Raw genomic sequence first — 23,488 nt, 5'->3', positions numbered from 1 at the left:
TGAGTTCACAAGCAACACAAACAAAAATAGACAAGTGGAATTACATCAAGTCAAAAGCTTCTGCACAGAAAGGGAAACAATTACAAAAATGAAAAGGTATTCTACGGAATGGAAGAAAATGTTTTCAAACTGCATATCTGATAAAGGCTTAATATCCAAAATACATGAGAAACTCCTACAACTGAAAAACAAACAAAACAAAATGAAACAAAACCTCAAACTCTCTGATTTAAAAATGGGTAAAGGAAGTGAACAGATACATCTCCAAAAATACATCTCCATTACATAGAAATGGCAAACAAGTATATAAAAAGGTGCTCACCATCACTAACCATCAGGGAAATGCAAATCAAAGCCACAATGACATATCACATCGTGCCTGTTAGGATGGCTATTATCAAAGAAAGAAAAGATGACAAGTGTTGGGAAGGATATGGAGAAAAGGGAACTCCTGTACACCATGGGTGGAAATGTAAATTGATGTAGTCACTGTGGAAAACAGTATAAAGATTCCTCAAAAAATTAAAACTAGAACTACTATATGATCCAGCATTCCCATATCTAGGTACAAGCCCAAAGTAAATGAAATTAGGATCTTAAAGAGGTATCTGCACCCACATGTTCGTTATGGCCAAGACACAGAAGCGAACAAAATTTCCACTGATGGATGAATGGATAAAGAAAATGTGGTATATGCATACAATAGAATTATTCAACCTTAAACAAGCAGGAAATCTTTAAATTTGTGATAACATGGGTGAATCTGGAGGACATTTTGTTAAGAGAACCCAGTCACAGAAAGACAAATACTGCATGATGTCACTTACATGAGGAATCTGAAACAGTCGAACTCATAGAAGCAGAGAGTAGAATGGGGGTTGTCAGAGGCTGGGGAGCAGGGAAGGGGGGAATTATTTGTCAAAGGACGTAACATTTTTAGTTATGCAAGATGAATTAGTTCTGGAGATCTGATGTACAGCAGGTGTCTGTAGTTAACAATACTGTGTTATGTGCTTGAAATTTGCTGAGGATAGATCTTATGTTAAATGCTCTTATCACACGTACACAAATAATAAATAAAAGAGGTGGGAGGAAATGTTTGGAGGTGATGGATAGGTTTATGCATGGATTGTGGTGATGGTTTCATGGGGTGCATTACTTATCTCCAAACTCATCAAACTGTACACATTAAATATGTATAACTTTTTGTATGCCAGTCATACCTCAATAAAATGTCTTAAAAAAACACAGTCCCTCAAGGAAGAGAAACTTCTGCCTTCAGATCGTCTTTGGATTGGAACTGTCTTATGAACTCTTTCTGGGTCTCCAGCTATTCCCATTTTGGACTTGCCACCCTCCACACTCACTCCAGCCATTTCCTTAAAATAAATTGCTCTCTCTCTATAGCCATGTATCCTATTGGTTCTGATCTTCTGCAGAATCAGACCCATACAGTGCCTGAAGTTCAGTGGTGTTTTTGCAGAGTTCTTCCCTGATATTCCATGGACATTCCCTCCTTGCTCATCTCTCTCACTGTGCATGGTTTTTTTCTTCATGGTACTGAGCATGATTGAAGATTAAATTTACATCTTTGCGGCCTAGGCATGTGGGGACTGCTGGGTTGTCTGTTTGCTGATTGCCCGTCATCCCAGAACCACCCTAAGAGACGATCCTGAGAGTCTGCATCACCTGGGCGCCTTACCTCTGGGACCAGTCTGTGGGGGTGGCCAGTGGAGGTGCTTGCAGGAACCTGGAGGGAGGGGGAGCCAGCATCCCTGGCATTTCTCCACCCCTCCTGCCTTGCTTGTGACATGGGGACCACAGTCCTCTATAGCTATGGTCCCTCCCCCAGTCTCTGACTGGGCTCTGGCAACATGCCCTTGTACCCAACTCTACATCCCTGGGGTCTCGCTAATTCTCCATTACCTCTGTTATAGCCCCTTCCTTTGTTTATTAAGTGGCAAAATGCACATAATATAAAAATTTTCATTTGAATCAATTTTAAGATACAGCTCAGTAGTGTTAAGTGTATTCATGTTAACATGCAATCGATCTTCAGGACTTTTTCATCTTTCAAAACTGAAACTCTTTACCCGTTAAGCAACAACTTCCCATTTTCCCTCCCCGCTGGAAGTTACCACTTGACTTTTTGTCTTTATGAATTTGATGACTCAAGGAACCTCATAAAAGTGCAGTCATACAGTATTTATCTTTCTGTGACTGGCTTATTTCCCTTAGCATAATGTCCTGGAGGTTTATCTGTGTTGTAGCATGTGCCAGAATTTCATTTTCAAGGCTGAATAATATTCCACTATAGGTGTGTGTGAGATATACATACATATATATATATATAGTGTGTGTGTATGTGTGTGTGTGTGTGTATATATATATATCACATTTTGCTTATCCATTCCTCCATTGATGAACACTTGGGTTGCTTCCAACTTTTGGCTATTGTGATTAATGTTGCTACAAATGTAGGTGTGCACATATCTCTCAAAGACCCTGCTTTCAATTCTTTTGGGTATATCCCCAGAAGTGGAATTGCTGGATTATATGGGTGTTTTATTTTTAAATTTTTTAGGAACTTCTAGACTGTTTTCCATAGTGGCTGCACCAATTTTCATTTCAACCAAGAGTGTGCAAGCATTCCAGTTTCTCCATGTCCTCGCAACACTTGTAGTTTTCTGCCTTTTTTTTCTTTTTGATAGTACCCATCCTGGTGGGTGCATGGTGCTGCATGACATTCTCTGGTGGATCCTGTCTGAGGATGCTGCTTCCTTCTGGAATACTTACGGCTACCCCTGGGACATATACCTCCCATTGCCTAGAACATTGCCTGGCCTAAGGGAGGGGATTAGAGAATGGGTATATAAAAAGTTATATAAAGTAGCAAGTATTGACCCCAGAGCAGGTGCAAGTGAGGGGTGTCTGGAAAAGTGGTCATCTGGTAGGGTACTGTTAAGTGTTCAGCTGGCAGATCAAACACTGCCAGACAACTCCCATTCACAGCAGCAGAGCTGAGCAGCCTATGCTCTCCCTTCCTTGCTTGGCTGGCCTGAGTCACTGCCAGCTCTCCAGGGGATGGACGGTGAAGGCACTCCCATCAGGGAGGCCTGGCCACATGTCAGAAGCCCCAGATCCTGCCTGGCTCCACATCCCCTTGCTGAGTGACCATGGGCTGGCCACCAGCAGCCTCAGTGCCTCTCTGTCATCTGCATCTGTGCTGTGAGATGGCAACCATTCTCTTTGTTTCTGTAGAGTGGGATCATGTGGCCTCACTACAAGGCTCCAGGAGATTGGGGGTAGCATCCCGGCATAGGCTCAAAGCTGCTGGGCTGTCAGTAATGTTTGTCTTTCATCCTGGAGTCCAGGCTTCATTGGGGTCTGTTGTTTCCATGTCTTGACCACAGCACTCTGGTAAGTTAGCAACGCTGATTCATCGGCTGATTGACTTGTTTCTGTGAAAGACAGAACTAAGCTGGAGAAAGGATGGGACCTGAGTTCTAGTGGACTGAATGAGCTTATGAGGAGCTAATGACCTACTCTGGGAAGGCCTCTCTGCACATGCTCTTCAGCCCTACCTTGAAAGGCAGGCTACTGGCTCCCTGGAAAGTACACGCTCATGGCAGCATATGCTTTTTAGAAGGCTGCATACAAGGGGAGATCATCAGCCTGTGTGATGAGTAGGGGAGACCCTGAGGGCTGGCCAAGCTCACGCCTTCCCCAGTAGAAGACACACGCTTGCTCTTCAGACTCCCATGCAGTTAGCATGGCCAGAGGACATGGCTGTGATCACAGGGATGGAAGCAGCCAGCAGTCTGTGAAAGTTCCTGCCTCTCTAATCAAAGGAGCAATTCCTGTTGTTTCCACTCTGTCAGTGCTCTTCTTCCTGCCTTGAATGCAGACAAGAAGCCAGAAACTGCTTGATTTCTTTGCTGGGGCTGCCGTAACAAACGATGGCTTAAACATTGAAAATGTATTACCACACAGTTCTGGAGGCTGGAAGTCCAAAATCGAGGTGTCGCAGGGTTGGTTCCTTTTGAGGGCTGTAAGGAAGAATTGATCCTAGCCTTTCTCGTTGGCTTCAGGACACCCGTCTTCTCCCTGTGTCTTCACATCATCTTCCCTCTATGCTTGTCTCTCTGTCCACAGTTTTCCTTTTTCAAACTTTTAAAAATTTTCTAATTATTAAAAAATTTTTTTTCATTCTGTCACCCAGGCTGGAGTGTAGTGGTATAATCATAGCTTACTGCAGCCTCAACCTTTCGGACTCAAGTGATCTTCCTGCCTTGGCCTACCAAATAGCTGGGACTACAGGTGCACTACACCTTACCTGGCTAATTTTTCTGTTTTTTGGATAAATGGGGTTTCACTATGTTGCTCTGGCTTGTCTTGAACTCCCAGGCTCAAGTAATCTGCCCACCTTGGCCTCCCAAAGTGTTGGGATTACAGTCATAAGCCACTGTACCCTGCCCAAATTTTCCCTTTTCATAAGGACACCAGTCATACTGGATTAGGGCCCACCTTAATAACCTTGTCTTAACTAAGTACAATACATCCGTAACAGCCTTATTTCCAAAAGGTCATACTCTGAGGTAATGAGAGTTATGATTCTTTTTAGGGGGGCCATGATTCAACCATAACATTGAATTCACTTTGCAGCCCTGAGAGACAAACAACCTGCAGAGGATGGCAGGGTGGACAAGTGAGGAGCCCAGGTCCTGGCCAGCACTGCTAAGCTGTGAGCCCATGGCAGCACCATCCCACATGAATTTATGTTATTGAGGCTGGTGTGGGGTTTGATGGAACCTGAGTGGCACTGACCACTATGAGTCAGGTTTTCTGTACCCTGAGATCCTATCAAAACAGTCCGGAGTCTCCTGATGTCCTAAATGCTGGGATTCTGATCTTGGCAATGGCTGAACTCAGTAATATTGGGGGTTTCTACACTTTGAATGAAAATAAGATAGTTTTCATTAAGATGAAAATAGGTTAGTTGGAGACCTAAATTTAGAAGCTTAGATAGAGTCAACCAAGCAGCCTCTAACCAATTAAACACACCCTCATATTAGTAGGTATTTGCTATTTGTTTTTTGAATACTCAGCTTGCATCCTCTGAGAAAAAGTACTTGATACTTTGTGGGAAATTTCCTCACCCCTTGGTTTTCAGTCTCGGTGAAGCTGAAAGTCAAGGTGCCTGCAGAGGCTCTCCAGGGCCAATAGCAGGTGTGAGACCGAGGACAAGCCCATGGACTGTAGCAGTTCTCCTGGAGCCACACAAGGAGGGAAGCATGCTCAGGCTTCCTTGCTGGTGGTAGAGCTTTCACTATGCTTAAGGACACACCTGACCCCTGACGTTTCCTAGCCTGAAACTTTAGCCGTCACCTTGAGTCTACAAGACCTCCATTTTTCTTTTAATACATATGCATTTCTACCTCATTTGTTCAGTTTCTGCTTCTGTTGCTCGTTGAAGGGTTGAAGAACCCTACCTGATCCTGGGTTTACATCCTCATTCCAAACAGTGGTGAAGGATGTTCATTGATTTTTCAGAGCATTCAGAAAATAACTACATTGCTTCTGCCTCAAGGAAAAGAGAGACTCCCTCCCCACCTTGCTAGCTTTATTCAGATAATTTCTTCAATTCTGATTTGATATACCTGGGGTCAGATGGGACAGTCAGAAACTTGACCTCATTCTCCCCCCACCCCCAGCCCCCATTGTACCTTTCAGCATAATGGCCAAAAACAGAAGGTGTTTCTAGATGCCTGCTCTTGGATTAGTTCCATACCTGTTAACAGTACTGGAAGCTGCAGGTGCCTGGCGTGCTGGGTTTCAGGATGTGTAGTTTTAAAACATCTTTTTATGCTTATATTTGGTATCATCACTGCCCATCTAGAAAGAAGAAAAATAATTTCAGCGGAACCCCACTGACCAAAGGGCCAAGCACAAGTTCAGTGGAAAAAGTATCTTTTATTTTATTTTTTTGAGACAAGGTCTTGCTCTATCGCCCAGGCTGGAGTGCAGTGGTGTAATTTTGGCCCATTGCAACCTCTACCTCCTGGGTTCAGGCAATTACTTGCCTCAGTCACCCAAGTAAACAGGTGTGCAACACCATGCCCAGCTAAGTTTTGTATTTTTAGTAGAGACAGGGTTTCACCATATTGGCCAGGCTGGCCTCGAACTCCTGACCACAAGTGATCTGCCTGCCTTGGCCTCCCAAAGTTCTGGGATTACAGGAGTGAATCATCACACCTGACCCAAAGTATCTTTAAATGACAGTTATACAACAATGTAATTGGCCTTCAAAAATGAAAAAGAATCCGTACTTGAGCTCAACAAAATTCTAAAAATAGGCATATTTGACCATAAGGTCAATTTATATCCCTCCTAATATCCATTAATTTGTCCATGGTCCAAGACATTTTTAGAAACCTGTTTTAAGCTTTTCAGTTTTCTAATATGATTGACCCAGTTGTGAATTATTTTTTGCTAATAAAATCTGACCCAAGGCCCTTTTCCCACTGAACTGATAAGTTGGGTTTTGTAGCAAAGAGAACTGGAGCAGTGAAAGTCAAATCCACTCAGCAAGTGGCAGCACAGTGTTGGATTCATTGTTGGCAGAAGGCTTGAGACTTCTGACAGCTAAAAGAACCAAAAAGCTGCGCAGGAGGATTTTCAGAATGCTCAGAATGAAGAGTGAACTAATTAAAATAAATCCACTCTGCACATTTTAAATGCAGACCTTTGGGGTTTCTATAAGACCTTTCCCAGCTTGTAGCTCCTGGATATTAATCTAGTTCAAGGTAGTTTATTAATAATATTAATAATCATAATAGTTTGAATTTGTGGCGTCTACTTCTTTGGAGAATCACAGAGGTGCTCTGTGTCTGCCACCATACGGCGAGGCCCTATCCCTGACTTCCCAGGCTGGCTTAGATGGGCCTCCTTTGTGTTCCCAAAGCATACTGGGTTTACCTTTTCCAAAGCTCAGCCGTGTTGTCCACTTCATACATCATGACCCATATGTTTCAGGAACTGATGATCACTGCTTTCTCTCCTCAACTAGAAAGGAAGTTCCTTGAACCAAGGAAGGGAGTCTTGTATACCTTTGTATACTGAGCTCAATAAATAGAAGCTCAATCACTGTTTGTGGTAATGCTCTGAATTGGGTTATCTTTATTCTGATTTTTTTTTTTTTCCTGGAGGGCAAACTGAGACACAGAAAAGAAGGGAAAAGATAATATGAATTTTGTTGAGAAAGACTCCTGGTCTTGCGTCTTATGGCCTACCAAAAAATTCAGATCGATCCATTTGCATCTCTAAATAATAAGGCCACTCCCCTGCCCGCAGCTCCACTGAGATCTGACTTAGGGATGAGGATGAAACACATCTGGTGTCACACACTGATGAGACGGAGGTGCAGAACGACATAGTGGCATTTATTTTGTGAATGGTTAGGACACCCCTCACCCTGTGCTTAGGCTTTCCCCCTAGGCAGTTGCCTCATGGACTCGCTGACATTGCTGCTGGAATGAATTTTCCAGATGCCAGTGGAAAAACTCTCTTGCTCACCACTTTGAACCATTTGAAGGAAGCCACTCTGAACTGGCGAAAATTCTTGCTGGTAGAGCACTTTGCCAGTGAAAGGGTGTGTTCCCTTCAGGCAGCATGACGGATGATACAGGCATGCTGTATCATGGCACAGGCAGGGCCATGTGCTAAACAAGGTCTTGGAACCTCGTCATGAATGCATAGAAATAAACATCAATATTTAATCATGACCTGGTCAATTCCTATTTATGTCTGTGGCCTTCAAAGACTATTCTCTTAAATGCTTCTTATCTCCCCCCTCCATTATTTCCTTTCCCGTCTCACTCGGCCTTTAGCGTCTGGCCCCCACTCCTCCCTGATGGATCTTCTGATGGCACTTTTGCTCCTCATCTGACTGAACTTCTGGACTGCAATCTAGCCTAGTGGCCACCGTCTACTTGAGATACTCTCTCACTTTGACTCTTTCCTTCTCCCCTCCCTGTCTGGATGTTTAGTCTCTTCCTCTCCTTGACTGCTGGATTTCCTCTGCTCCCAGCCCTGGAGCCTCTTCTCTCCTCACTGTACAGTCTACATGCAGGTGATTGTCCCCACACCATGGTCCCTGCAAGCATCCACACACTGAGGCTGTGTCCAGGCCAGGCCATTTGCCTGGCTGCAGTCCACGCCTCTGCCCACCCACCAGGCAGCTGGGTGCCCCTGTCTCACAGCCCTTCCAACCCACACGTTTAAAGCAGAGTCCATGAGCCTTCTGCAAGCCCACTTTCTCCCTGGGGACCTCAGAAACCTGATGTCACTTTCAATTTCCTCCTCCTGTGCCTTCACCTATGACATCCATTTCCTAGTCCCATGAGTTTCATTTCCGAAGGTCTCTTCCTTACACACTGGTCTCCATCTCCAGTCACCGTGTGGACCAAGCTGCTGTCTCACATCCCTTGGCCACTGCAGCAGCCCATTCCTGCCCTGCACCAAGAGGCAGCTTTCAACACTCAAACTTGTTCATATCAACCTCTTGCTTAGAATCCCTTGATGGCTTTCCAGTTTTAAGGAATGAAGATCAATCTCCTTAACACAGATCCTCTCTTTCCATCCACACCTTGTGCCATCTTTCCCCTCATGCTTGGCTTTCCAGCCACCCTGGTCTTTTTCCAGTTTTATGCCATCCTACTTCCTGCCTCAGGGCTTCTGCACATGGTGTTCCCTCTGCCTGGACTTTTTTACTTCCATCCTTTCATCATTACCTGGTTAACTCCAACATGTGCTTCAGAGCCCAGTTCACATGTCCCTTTGATGATGTAGCTTCCTCAGGCTATTCCAAGTCTGCTCATTACATCCCTTTATCATAGGCTGTACCCATTATTTTGCAGCACTTACCATAATTATAATTAAGCATTTAACTGGGTGATTTGTTGTTTAATGTTTGTTCCTCCTGCTAGCCTGAGTGCTTATTGGTGGCAGGGTCCACGTTTGTGTTTCTTTTTCATGTAGCATAGTGTACAGTGCAAGCAATATCTGTTCAATAAATGAGAAAACCCTTCCACTTGCCATGATATTACTCACGCTGTTGACAGGCCTAGGAGGACTTACTTTATTGACAGTCGATTATAATCCAATAATTGCAGAATTATCACAAATTTCAAATTAGTGAATTTGAATCCAAGTGGATTTTATTTACTTTTTGATTCCACATCCCTCAAATATGTAAAATTCCCCCTTGGTAAGAAATGGAAACAGGTGGACAGGATTGTTCTTGGAGACTATTGACAGGCTGGCTCTGGGGAAGGCATCCCTCAGCAGCGTGGCATGTACTGTTTATGCCCGGATTGCATTTCTATCGGGGGAGATGAAAGAGACTTCATCGTGACTTTGCCATTTCCCAGTTGGTCTCTCACACTGCTCTCAGTGCTCTAAGTTGGGGAGTGGCTTTGATGCCTTCTGGAGGGCCAGCGTCCAGCAAACCTCCATGTACTGTTGAGTATATTACCCGGGGCTCTGTTTACAGCCACAGTGTGAATGGTCATTAAGTGATGCGTTATCTAAATTACAGGGTCAGCGGATGAAATGCTGGCTTTGCCCTCTACCTCCAGGCGACTGTGCAGGCCTCAACAGCACTTCCTCCACCGACCCAGGCCAAACTTGCATCAGGTGGAGAAGGTTCTGCAAAACACCAGAGCACACTAGGGGAAACAGGATCCCCGGGCAGGAATTTAAAAATGGACTCTCCAGTTGATCCCCTGGAGAAGAGCAAAGGGTCTGCCATGCCCACTGTGAATATGCGCATGGGTGAACTGGTGGTGCCCTGCAGCCTTGGAGCCCCAAGAATTACACTTAAGGATGTGTATTTTCTTCTCCTTATTGTAGGGTCATCTTTTTGAATCAGAATACTTCAAACAAACTCAATTTGAGCATGTATCCTCATGAATCAGCTTTTCCTTGAGATGAGCACTGAAATACCCTTTGCGCAGTCATTGCTAAATTCTAACTCTTCCAAAATGTTTTCTCACATGATGCTTTTTTTCCATGCCACGCCTCGTGATGCTTTTATTATTGACTGGGATGTGCTGCTTTTTGCGGATACAATTCTCTCTCCCTCCTAATCCTTTACAAATGCCTATGCATGACCTTCAAGTCCCTCTTGGCAGGGGAGCTCTGCCTGCTCCCACACCCTCCTTCCTCCAGGCCTGTGGTGCCCTGTGCCAGGGAGGGGCAGGGCCCATGTGTTCTGGACCAGATTCCTCAAGTAGTAGTAGTCCTTGTGCCTGGAATGTCTCTCCCTGTCCTCGGCCACAACTGCTGACAACTTCCTCCTCTGTTCTGTTTCTCGTAGAATCTTTTCTTCCCTTTTTATCACTTACATTGCTTTATTCTTCCTGCACTGAGGTGAATCTATCTCTCCCACTAGACTTTGAGATCCTTGGTGTGAGGTCCCTGGCTTGGTTAATCTTTTATCTACAGTGTGCCTGGTGCACCCTGGTCACTGGGAAATGTTTTCAGCTCTGGTTGCTGAGTGCACATCTTGGACCCTGGGATGTGATAACAGAGGTTTACTGCAGTGTGCAGAGGGACAGAGGTCCATGTTCCCCTTGTCTTCCTCAGGGCTCCTGGCTGGCAGCCAACCCAGGCCTGAGAAGGTCATGCAGTCCACCTTCTGCCGATCTACCCTGGACGCTCATGTGTCCCAGGTTGTAAGGACAGGAAGTGTAAAGGGAGAAGACTCACAACTCCTACATGCCAAGCCCTATTGCAGGTGTTCCCCACATAACTGAGGAGCGTGTCAGGTCCACAGGACCAGAGCCCCACTTGGTGATGCTGGAGGGCCCAGCTCAGGGACCACAATCACCCATGAGATGAGACAAAGAGCCCTCAGAGGGAGGACCCAGATATTCCATGTCTCACAGCTGGTGATGGAGTGGGCTTGGGGCCAGGTCTTGGTGGTCCTGGGGACACTGCACAGAGGGAACAGTTGGTGGTCTGGCATGGCCAGGCTGCTAGATTGAGCAAATTAAAAATACAGGACGCCCAGTGAAATGTGAATTTCAAATAAACAATAAATACTTTTTTAGTGTAAGTGTATCCCATGCAATATGTGGGATACGTTCATACTAACAAAATTATTCATTATCTGAAATTCAAATTCCACTGGATGAGTTCTTCATCATCATCATCATCATCTGGCTACATGAGGGTCTCATCAGCTTTTAGCACTCAAAGTGGATCACAATCAGAGGAAGTCAATGCGGTGAGTCAATACTGAGATGACACAGTGACAGTCACGGCTCAAGTGTATGCATCACTCTGTAGTTCATGACACACTTCAGCATCGTGATCTTGTTTGATTCTCATGACTCCTCTGAGGCAGGTTGAGTGGGCCTTGTTGTCACCATCTTCTAGGTTGAGAAACAAAGGCACAGAGAGGTGCAGGATGTTGCTAAGTGCCACACAGCATGTAAAGACAGGGAAGAACTGGGGTTGAGAGTCAGCCTGGGCTCACCACCTTACCACCTTCTGCTTTCTCCAGGATGAAACCCTGAACCTCTGGCCTGTGGACTCAGGCTCCCATTGGCATGTCCTGGGAGGTGTTGCCGGCCCCACTCTTGGCTCATGGGAGAATTGGTGGCTCTGGGGGAGAAAACAAGGGTTTCATTTCACTTTTATGTCATGTCCTAAGGATCTTCTCGGCTGAGTTCTCCCAGACATCCACAGAAGTGAAACTTTTGATTCAGCCCGTAAACATGAGTCCTTCCTGTTTGGGGAGGGCTCTGGTGCTGCGGGAGGCTCAGGCAGCTGGACTCTGCAGAGCTGGGGCTCCCCTGCAGGCCCAAGGTGCACCCCTGAGCTGCTGAAGATGTGTTCCATTTTCCTCCTCATCCTTGCCCATCTTTCCACAGGAAGCCATTGGGGTTTGCTTCGTTGCTAGGTTTGACCACTTGCCGGTAGTGTGGTTTTTGAGCCCAAGATCTTCGGGTGAATTTAATTACCTTAATTGAATGGTGCTTTCACTTCTTAGAGAAGGGGAAATAGGAAGACAGTGGAGATGGCAGGGGTTGGCTTTATCACACCCAGAAGGCTCTAACAAATTGGAATTGATTCCTCTTGCTCTTCTTTCTGGGTTGGTTTTCTGAGCCATCGACTCAGGCATGTCTGAGGAGCAGTTCAGTGGAGTGAAGTGTGACAGCTTCTCCCTTTCTATGCACAGCCTGGAGCCCTGCTCACAGATGGTCCTCCACCCGCAGATGCACAGCACATACAGCCTCCACCACCCCGTGCCACAGGGTGCCTTGCTCTGAACCTGCAACTTGCTGGTCAGTTTTGGGCCAAACTGTGCAATTCTAACAGCCCTCTTGTTTTAGAGGGGAATGGCCTTGTCTATGGCCCATGCTTTATGAGGAGAATGTCTTAGCTTGAACTAAAATATCATAGGCTGGGAGGCTTAAAATAGACATTTACTCCTCACAATTCTGGAGGCTGGAAAGTCCAAGATCGAGGTACTGGCAGACTTGGTTTCTGGTGAGGGCCCTCTTCCTGGATTGTAAATGGACATTTTCTTGTATTCTCATACGTCAGGGAGTGAGAGTGAGCGTGCACATGTATAAGCAAGCCCTCTTGTGTCTCGTCTTATAAGGGCACTGATCCCATCACAAGGGACCCCACCCTCATGACCTAATTACTTCCCATAGGCCCCACCTCCTAACACCATTCCACTGGGGTAATCTCAGTGAATTTTGGAGCACACACATTCAGCCCATAGCAGCCAACAATGAAATGGCAAAATTTACTTCCTCAGTTGAGGTCCTTCAGGTGAGGGCAGCAGACATGTGTTGAGTGTCTGTGAAGCAGCAGGTTGACCCCTGCACCTGCCTGTGCTCACTTATTCCTTGATAACACTCAGCATGCTAGGATCCCCTCATCATCTTACAGCTGATGAAACTGAGCTGTAACTGGCTGGGTCAATCATTGGTCCCTTGTTTAAAGCCTGGGAGTGCTGGGCGGGGCCTCACCCAGTCCTCAGCCTCAGTGCCCTGCTCTCTGGTTCCAGGATGATGCCTCCTCAGCTCCTCCCGTGTGGCGCTTGCTGTGTCTTTGTAACCCCTTTTGACTTTTGGAAATCAGAAATTATAAGTTCATTTAGACTCCTAGAAGAAAGCGTAGGATCTCATAAGCATGACTTGAAGCTCATTTTTGTATTGATTCATTCAACAACTACTCATTGAACACCTGCTTCATGTCACCTGTTTTGGTGCTGGAGATATAGCCATGTGCAGGGCTGACCTGGGCCCTCTCCTTGTGGAATTGGATGGATCCTGGGAGGTTATTGCTTTGTAAAAGCACAATTACCTCTGATTGCCTTAGATTGACTTCCACTGGGCAGTGCCTCTTACGAGTGTAAAGCAGAGATTTGATTTGCATAAGGGTCACTGTACATCTGGCCTGGCCATTTTGGCTCCACTAGCCTGATATTTGGGACATGGGAGAGGGGTGTCAGCCTGTAGCCTGGCCTGGCTTGACTGGACCCAAACTCAGGTTATAGACTGGGAAAGCCAAACGCTCTCAAACTGACTCTGATGCCACTGTGCCCTGGGAGAGAACAAGTTTGGCTTTGTCCAGCCCCAGGAACATGATGTGGTTGGGTGCCATGATGGCAGTGTTGGCCTGGCGGGAATCTGAACCTTTTACAACCACATTACACGTACAAGGGCCTCTAAATCCTGTAGCAGGTAGAAGTCAAGGATGCCCCAGGGGTTGTGGTTGAAGAAACCAGCTTGCCTGGGCTTGCCAGACTGGCTACCCAGGCCAGAAGTCAACTTCAGGCTGGGCTGAGCTCACAGAGAAAGTATCTGTCCTCCAGTCTCTCCCCAGTGGGCAGCAGCCCCTGCTACCCATGCTCACCTCCAGTTCTGTGGGTCTGGCAAGCTTCCACGTGCTGCTCAGACCCAGGCTGTGCCTGCAGTTAGAGGCCAGGGAACCAGGCACAGGGAAGGCTGGGCTTGATCTAACCCAGGACATGAGGGTGCCCAACACCTGGTATCACAGACCCAGGGAAGGACCCTATGGCAGGAGAAACAAGAAGTCACAGGAGAAAAGAAGACAGGAGGAGAATCGGGCTGGGTTCAAGCAGTCTCCCACAACCTGTCCCCTCCTGGTTCTTGTTCCCTGATGACCAGGGCAGGCCAAGCGATGTTTAATAACCAGCTCTCTGGGGCAAAAAGCACTGGATTTGTAGCACCAACTGATTTCTTGCTGCTCCCCTGACATCCCAAGCAGAGTTGGGATGAGCTGTGCTCAGTGGGCCTTGCGGGGTGCAGGGGGCTCTGGTGTGCCTCTGAATCCCAGCAGGCTCTGGAACTTGCGCTGCTTAGACTTGGGTAGAGTCTCACTCCACAAAGGCTAACCTGCGAGCTGTCAGCAGCACCTCTTTGCGAAGTTTCTGACCACTTCTGGAGGTGGAGCATTATGGAGGATCACTCCTTAGAGCTCCTGGTGGCCAGATGGGCTAGACTCAGCCAGACACAGTCTCTGGACAGTCCCTTCCACCAGGAAGGAGCTCAGGCCTGGCACTGCCAGCTGCTCCATGACACTCTCTCATGTGTTCTCTGCAGGCCTCAAGGGGCCCAGCCTCAGCAGCCAGATGCTCCCTGAACAAAGGACCCTTGGCTTCTCCTGGTGAGCTCAGAGGTGCTTTATAGGAGTAGCCATGCCAGCATTACAGGTAAAAGTAGGAGCAGGAAAGATCTGGAAGGGAGAGTGTGTGATCCCAAACAACTCCGTTCACCCCATCTTCCTCTCCCAGGGCTAGGTGAGTGCCAGTCCTGCTCCACTGCCCAGGAGCAATTGCCTGAGGGGCAGAGATTTTGGGAGAAAGCAGGGTCAGCCTGGCAGCCATGGTTCTGCTGCTCATCCTTCTGACCCTTGCACCTCCTTGTTGTAACCAATCCAAACTGCAGGGCCACCCTGACTGCCAGGCCAGTCAGGGGGCAGCTGCTGAAGGATGGACACACGGCTCCTTCAGGAGCACAGGGGCCATGCAAATGGTGGGTGCCCCTGGGATCTGGGAACAGGTCCTAGTGCTGCTCTGTGCACTTAAGCCATGGTTGCTGAGTACAACCATGCTCAAGGGACATGGCATGTGAGAGCCTTTCTCATCTGCAAGTGGACCCCATGCCATGCACCTGGCACAGGGGCTCCCAATAGACTTTCTAAGGCCCCATATCACTGGCGCTGCCTAAGTCTCTGGGCAAAATCACCCCTGGTTGAGAATCGCTGTTAGAGAATCAGGGAGGGAGCACTAACTAGCCCAGCACCAGGCTCTTCCCGCCTTCACTTATTCATGTATTCACTTGCTCTTCCCCTTCACATTTCCTAGGAACATCTTGCCCTGGATTCTGGAAATGGCATGACCTGACATGAGAATCATCAAATAGGCAGTACTAGCAGTGGGAAGAGCGGAGACCCAGCTCTAAAGTGCTGTTGTCATGGGTGTCACTTAACTGCTACACCTGGAAAAAAGGGATAATAAAAACCAGCCTGACAGTGCCTGCCCCGGGACTGACCACTCCCAAGGTTGCTCCCCATGCTGGACACAGGAATTTTCATGAAATCAGTCCCTGTGGCAGGTACTGCTTGAGAGTCTCCCCATGTTGGGGTCAGCCAACCCACCAGGTCCTGGGTCCCAACCACAGCAGGGAGGATGCCTGGACTAGAAGGAGGTTCAGAAATCCCTGACCATTGCAGCCCCGCACCTCACCTGCCAGGTCACCGGGGAGCAAGTGAATGGCATGCACATCCTCCTCTCCGTGTCTCTCCACAGAGCAGAGGTTTCTCCTCTACATGTAGTAAGAAATACATTTACATCATGGCACAGAACATGCCTGGAGGCATATGTATCAAGGAAAACTGGACGAAGCAAAGCTTACCCTTCTTGTATGTACTGCTCCATCCTAATCTAATCTGTTCTATTCTTTCATCAGAAAAACCTCTTCACAACTTAGTAAGTGATTTCAGGACTCAGTAATGACTTATGATCTACAGTGATTAAATAAACTCTCTGAGACCAGAAATTTTAGGCATCCCTAATTAGGCCCAACTTATGGGTGCCCTGTTTCTGGTAGTGCTAGATTTTCATCTGGATGGAGAATTGGAGACCCAAGGCCCAAACTCAGTAACTGATCAGATTCACTTGGGGAGGGGAGGAGACCCCACCCCCTGGGCAGATCCATGGTCTGGGCCTTGCCTTCCTCCTCTAGGTTATGTTTCCTGTCTCCACACAGTGCCTATGCCTAGTATGGGGCCATTTATTTGCTAAACAAGTGAGTGAGTGAGTAGATGACAGAAATTTCTTTTATCCACTGAGTGGGGACTGAGTACCTGGTATAAAGGTACTTTATAACCTAGTATTATTAATTAATATTTATTATTTAATTAGTATTCACAATGGCCTCATTACACAGGAGTTACTCTTGTTCTTTACAGAGGAGAAATGTGTGTAGTGCAGAATTTAACACCTGGTGGTGTGGGGCTGGAACATGGGGCTGCCAGAGAAGTGGTCCCTTTCACCTGTCTTTAGAGAGCCTCCTGTAGCAGCTTCTTGAATGCCAGCTACAGGTTAAGAGTCTCTGGTCAGCACCACACTGTGCCTTTGGGGACCCACCTGCCCCTGGCTACCTTGTAGCCTCCATACTCCTGGTTCTTACCCACAGGTCTCCTTAGAGTTCCTCTTGAGACCTGTGACCACAGGATGTCCTTCTATTCCCCATACCCCATCACACCTGGGATTCCATAGCATGGGGTGGAATTATTCCATATGGAAATATTCCATAGCAAAGAACTGGAAACCCTACCCTGGCCCTTACTTACTGGGGCATACAGCTCTCCAGTTAAAAGCTTCAGAATCAGACAGCTTTTGGACTTGCCACTCAACTTGTGTGAGCCTCAGTCTCGCTTTGGTGACCTTGGGGCAAATGGAAAGGCAGATCCAGCAGCCTGATGCTTGTGGAAACCCATTATGGATCAGGAAGTGGGTGGCGAAGGGACAACTATAACCTACGACAAGATTCCACCTTGGAGAGCCTTGTCTAGACAGAAGCCCACTTGAGGGCTCCCGGAGGAAGAGGCATTTGTTTTTGTTGGGATTGGGGTATCCTCTCAGGAACCATCCTCTCTCCAGCCCCTGGGAAGGGAGCCAGGCACTATGGGGAAGGGAACCCCCTGAAAGCAGCCCTGGAGAGTGCCAGGCTTGGCAGAGTGATGAGGTTCAGGCAGAACTCCTGAGAACCATGGGAGGGCAGGGTTTCTACAGAGTCCATCGCATCGTCTATAGACCAGGTCCTCCATATGTAAACTGGTGCCATGAGACTGCATGACACAGCCTGAGAAGCAGAGCTGGAAGAGCTGTCACCAAGCGTTAGCACCCTGGCAGTCCCAGGCACCCATCCTGTTCATGGAACTCCTGCCACCTCTCCCTCACTCTATATCCATGGCCTCACTCAATGGGTGCAACAACTAGCAAATTGAGTAGGACTGATGCCGAAGGAATTTCAGGTGGAGAAATCGAAGGTCAGAGAAGTTGAGGAAGGAGCTTAAGGTCACACAGCCAGAGAGCAGCAGAGCCAGGATTCAGGGCCAGGTCTCTGCAGAATGCATCGAGGCAGAGAGTCAAGAGATGAGATGGTCTTCTATCTGCCACAGGTTTGTGCAGGGTGAGGAGTGGGTAGCAACCTCTCTCCTAGCAAATTCTCACCTCTCTCTCTCTGAGTCTGGTCCCACCAGGGAGCATTTGCTTTAGTAAAGCTAGAGAAGGTATGTGTAGGACTTGGCTCTCCTGCAGAGGTCATCTTCCCTGCCCTGGAAACCACGAAGCTGTGTGCATCTGGGATAAGGACAAGGGGGCCTCACACAGAGCACCCCTGGGAGTTCCTAAACCTCCCACATAGGTCTGAAGCTGTGCCTGACTTTCTCCTCATGTCTCTGCTGGAGGCTGGGAAGTAGCTGGTAGATGACCGCTGTTCTTTCTCCAACCAGCGCAGCAGGGTTGAGGCGGCTTGGCCAGGGGAAGGAAAGGGGAGAATAGGCTCCTGCAGTGCAGTGTAAGGAGCTGACCAATACCCAGCTGCTTCATGGAATTCCTCACGGCAAGGAAAGCCATTCAGATGTGGCCAGCCTGGTTCTCCTTTTCAAATTTAAAGCTGAAAGATGCTCCTCTAACAATCATGTTTATTTCAACCTATGGCTGTGTTTATGTGAAAAACTTGGCTCCTTGGAGCATCTCCTGTTGTGTCTGAGAACAGTGCCAGCCCCTTGCCCCCCTTTCCCTTCTTAAGGAAGCATCCTCACACTTTTCAGAATGCCCTGGGGGCTGGCTTAACAGACAGCTCTTAGTCCTGCTCAGGACTCAGGAGATCTGCTGGCCCTGAGACCACACCTGGAGAAAGCTGATCTGGGTCTTGAGCGGTGGGTTTCCCCTGCTTCAGGGAGGTTGTACTAACAAGTCATAGTCTCTTGGGCTACTAGGGTCTGATGCTTGTCAATGGCTGTGGTTTGTGCTGTGTCTGCCCTCGTACTGAGCCTGGCTCCGAGGTGGGAATATTACTGTCCCACTCAGGCTTGATCTTCCACCCACCCCACGTGCTGAAGATGCTCAGATCCATGACCTCTTCCGCACAAAAGGGAAGGTGATCACCATTCATGGTCACCGTGGGGCTACGATAGGTCCTGTGTGGTGCCAGCTGCTCTTCCACTGAGTCACTGAGTTGTGAGCATGAACCAGCTGAACTCTGAGGCACAGGACTTTCTCCTTGGTGACCTCTGGAAGGTATAGGCCCAAGTTAGAGTTTAAGTGGGAGGGAAAAAATCTCCAAATAGGGCAGTGGAGTGAGGAGAGCAGTTCTTGTATTTCTACCACATGCTGGGAACTTTTCATACATTTGCTCAGTTAATGCTCGCAGGACTGTTTGATGTGGGAGCTGTTATTATTCTTCTTTTACGCAGGAGAAAGCTGAGGTCCAGGGGCCTTGCTGAGAAGTGTCAGGGCTGACCTGTGAACCCAGATTTGCCTGTCCTGTGGCCCCTTCAGAGCCACAGGCTTCCCAGCACAGTGTGGAATCCCTGCGGCACCCTAGGCAACTTCCCGAAGTCCTGAGGAGCTGGGGTGAAGCCTGTGTGCCTCTCTAGGCATGCTCGGCTTTCCTAAGGGAGGTTTTGACTCTTTGGTGATGGGACAGCCCCGTTTCTAGAGAATCTGTTGGGTGGTGATGGGAGCTCTAGGTATCAGGAAGCAATGAGGACAAGACATGGGCATTGCATTCAGATCTCAAGCCCCTCATTCACTGGGCATCCTTAGGCAAGTCATTTAACCTCTCCAAGCCTCAGCGCCTGCCTCCACGAGGGGGCTCACAAGACCTACTGTGCTGGATGGTTGAGAATGAGACCAGATACTCCAAAGCTGTGCACACAGGAGGTCCACAGCCAATGATTTCCACAGGGGAAATGGTGGGCAAACTGAGGGCAAGAAATGGCTCGCATCTAGTGGGTGCAGCCCAGGGGGCCTGAGCTGTCACCCCTTGACCTCTGCAGTCTTTGGGCTTATCTGCCTCTGAGGGTGGCAGACACGACCAGGTGAGAGGATGAGCTGGTGGTGCTGCTGTGGCCTGGCAGCCCGGGACAGGGCAAGCCGAGGGCAGTTCCAATGTGACCTGGCATGACCTGGCCCTCGCAGGCAGGCTCAGGGGTGCCAGGTCTGGAACCAGCCTTCTAACACAGTGGGGAGTAGGGAGAGAGCCTCAGAAACTACTTCAGAGGCTTCTCAAGCAAATTGGAGAGCCTCCCCTTCCCCCTGCCCCCTGCAAGCTTCAGGTGAAGGCTTTGAGATGGGAGATATCCTAGATTAAATCCTTCCCTCCAGCCAGCCTTGCAGCCGCTCAGTAGCTCAAGCCCACCTGGGAAGGGGGTTTGTAGTGAAAGAAGGGACCAACTGAGGCAAGGGAAGACAGCCCAGAGTGGGGGGAAGCAAAGGAGCCCCTGGGATTGGCCAAGCAGAGAATGGAGGATGTAAGGAAGGCCTGCCCATCTGCCATGTGTCATGGCCCAGAAGAACGTCCCTTTCCCCTTCATCTAAGACAGGGAGGTGTCTAAGTCTGGGGAGGAAGCTATTCATGGTTGACTGGTTGTTGGGATTTTCTTTCTGTCAGATTCCCTGCAGGCCGTCTGACCTGGGCTTGGAAGGGAATGCACTTTGCACTGAGCTGGCTTCAGTCTTTCCCCTGAGAACCCAGGTCTGCTGAGAATCTGCTCTGCCTCCCCTTGACATTAGGAGGCTGTGGATTAATCACGCTGTGTTCTTCCCACAGGCAGCCCATTCCAGGTTCCAGAGTGATACCGACGAGTTACACTGGGAGTGACACATCTGAGCATCAGCATGTGCTCTACACGCTCCATGTATGGGTCCTGATAGGCCTCCACTGATCCCTTGTCCTTCCCGCTCTGTCCCATCCACCAGCTCATGCCATGCAACCCTTGGAAACCAAGTTGAAATGAGGAGGGTGTCAGATTTTTCCAATTAACTAAATGAAGCATATGATTGAGTTAAGGACTCAATCATATGGACTATGGACTATGGACTGGCTGGATTTTGTGAAATGACGTTTAAACTCTCAAATGGAAATAAAACCCAAAATCCACTCCAGCCTCGGTGGGCCCTGTTGGGGAGCAGCAGCCCTGTGTGCCCCTGTAGCATGGCCTTCTCTCGAAGCCCTTTGCTTCCCTCCAGTAACCCAGGGCATATGGAGTAAAATCCTGAGAGCCAATGAGGAAGTACTGGTGCCACCAGTAGGCTTGGGTTCCTGAGATTTCTGGCAGAGACTGGATGAATAGGGCTATTTCAAGACATGAGCCTTCCACTCTTCAGTAAGGGTCTCCAGGGCTTCCTTAGGGTCAGGAAAAGACAAAGACACTTATTTCTGCCCTGGGAAAAAGGAATCAAGGTAGGAGGGTGCAAGACCATCTCTGGCCTTCCTGTCTATTCTCAACAGCTCTCTCTCCCCGGGTTCCAGGAGACCTGAGCCCCTCTGCTCCAGGACACAGCATTCTACCAGCCCCCTTTCTACCCACTGCACACAGCTGTTCCCTTCCCAATGAGCTTCTTCTCCCAAAGAGCAGACAAACTTGTTTCCATCCCAGAGACCCAGGGGCAGATGTGTGTTGGACTTGGGTCACCCGGGGAAGGCTATTTATAAATCACCCCGATAAGCACAATCTGCCCTGCTCGGCCCAGGCCACATGGACACGCTGTGTGTCTGGTGATTCTACTACTAAGCTAACCCTCCCAGCACCAGGACAGCAAACTGGACATTTCCTGTACCAGTCAGGCCTGAAAAGTGGGCTCTGGAAGGTGCAGGAGGCTCAGAAGCCAGCCAGCCACTGGTCCTGAAGGGTCTGGCTTGCAAGCTATTCTAACAGCAAGAACTTTCACTGCTTTTTATTTTTTTGTATTAAATTGACCCATCTCCAGAAGTGTTCTTGTAACACAGTGGTCAGCAAACTTTTTCTGTAAAGGGCCACATTGTAAGCATTTTCAGTTTTGCAGGCCATATGGTCTCTGCTGATATAGTGTAGAAGCAGCCTTAGACAATATGCAAATCAATGAGTGTGGCTGTGTGTCAATAAAACTTTATTTATAAAACCAGGTGCTCAGACCACAGACCAGAGTTACCAGGCACTACTTTAAAGGGAACTCAAATGCTGGAAAATGGGACCTCATTTACTACACACATCTATTTAATCTACTCCCAGCTTCCTATCTTATTGAGCTACCCAAAAGACCTACACAATGATTCTTCTTAAGGCTATCTAGCTCTCAACACACACTGACCACTGCCGTTCTCAATGATCAATTTTTCTCCACCAGAAAAAAAAAAGAGGTAATTCTAGACTCAGTCAAGCCTACCCTGTGGGAGTCTGGTGGGGGCCCACCCAGGGTGTGTAAGAACTGGTAGCCTGTGGCATGCTTTGTTTTGGGGACACACATGCTCACAGAGCCCACAGGCCAGAATGTCTCAGTCACCAGTTTTCCTCTTTGTTACAGCTGGTGTGTCCCTGCCTGGCCCAGCGCTGGGGGAGCCAAGACAGCCAGCCTCCCTCAGCCCTGACTGCCGAAAACCTGGGACCATGGGGTGCCCCCCATTTGACAATGCAGTGGCCTGGGCACATCTGTGCACCCACTCAGCCATGTGGGAGCAGAGATCCCTGACAGATGACACCTAAGGACAAAGTCACGCATGTACACAGTTCCCGGTAAGTGGTCCCCAAGGCCCATCCAGCACACCAAGAACCTCAGCCCCAACACCAGTGGGCTCTTGGCACACACATACCACCCTGCACAGCACCCTGGCACCAAACTACTTCCCCAGCACAGCACCTTGGCACCAAACTACTTCCCCAGCACAGCATCGGCTCAGCGGGAACGTCCCTTCCGCCATGAGCGAGCCTCCCTGCCCACGCTAAGGAGCCAGACAAGTGTCTGGGCTGTACCTTCCGCTCTCTGCGTGTTCAGCTGCTCAGGCCTCCTCGGGAATGGGAGAGAACCCCGGCTCTGCCCAGCAGCCAAGACTTCTTCTTTCCTCTTTAGCCAGGCTGCCCAAAGGTGATAGGAGAGTAGACTCAGGACCCAAGCCTCCTCTAGCGCACAAACCTACACACCTGAGGAAGATCAGTGACCAGAAGCTGGCCAGACACGGGAAGTCCCCGAAGCTTACCTAAATAGAGACCCAGCCGGGGGGAAACCAAATGGTGTTCTTGGTGGGGAAGAGGCAAACAGTCCGCACTGCAACACCCGCGTGGTGTCAAGTAACAGTCAGATTAAACAAACAGCCTCAGCTGCTATTTTTACATCCAGATCAGCCACGAGTAACAGATCACTTGGGGAGTGAGAAACTGCTTGCCGCTTAGCCGGACCCTAACCATGATTCCAACTTCAACCCAGAACCATTGCTAAAGCTATTCCAGCACCTAGAGTCAAATAAAAATATCCCAAGGTTGGAAGGAAAACATTTGTTTAGGGAAACATTAAAAACAGGAGAGTGTGTGCCTTGGAGCCAGCACCCGGAGCCCTGCTGATGTCCCGGGGCAGAAATAGCCCGTTTCATCATCGGCTCTGGACGACCGCCGCCCGCATTCCTCGAGTAAGGAGCCGTCCTCTGCTGTGCTTTTGGAGCAGAATAATATGCAGCTGGGGGAAGGCCAGGCTGGGTCTCAGGGTGAGAGTTACAGAAGGATATGAAATAATCGGGGAAGAGGCAAGGTAAGTGTCTACTTGGTGAGCTTGGCTACAGCAAGCCCAGTTGTTTGCAAAGTCCAAGCACCAGTGGACAAGTCCCGTTCTGCTAGGCAAGGGATCCCCTCTCCATCTCTGGGAAGGGCTGGCCTCCCCGCAAACTTGAGATGGGATTAT

At 48.6% G+C, this 23,488-nt stretch overlaps 1 protein-coding gene across 2 annotated transcripts in view; it reads right to left on the bottom strand.

The window, feature by feature from the left end:
* Positions 1-22,886, bottom strand: part of C9H10orf71 (chromosome 9 C10orf71 homolog) — a 28,269-nt gene extending 5,383 nt beyond the window's left edge. The window contains exons 1-2 of one of the 2 annotated variants that reach the window (XM_023230201.1): positions 22,794-22,886; positions 5,792-5,895 (exon numbers count right to left, since the gene is read on the bottom strand). The gene's annotated coding sequence lies outside the window, so the exon portion shown is untranslated. The remainder of the gene's footprint in view (positions 1-5,791; positions 5,896-22,793) is intronic. The other variant, XM_023230202.1, reaches the window with a different exon arrangement.
* Positions 22,887-23,488: the final 602 nt, after the last annotated feature.

This window comes from Piliocolobus tephrosceles, chromosome 9, assembly GCF_002776525.5.
Source record: "Piliocolobus tephrosceles isolate RC106 chromosome 9, ASM277652v3, whole genome shotgun sequence".
Classification (NCBI taxonomy): Eukaryota; Metazoa; Chordata; class Mammalia; order Primates; family Cercopithecidae; genus Piliocolobus; species Piliocolobus tephrosceles.
The sequence above is the reverse complement of the archived record's forward strand: the minus strand, read 5'-3'. Positions and strand labels throughout refer to the sequence as shown.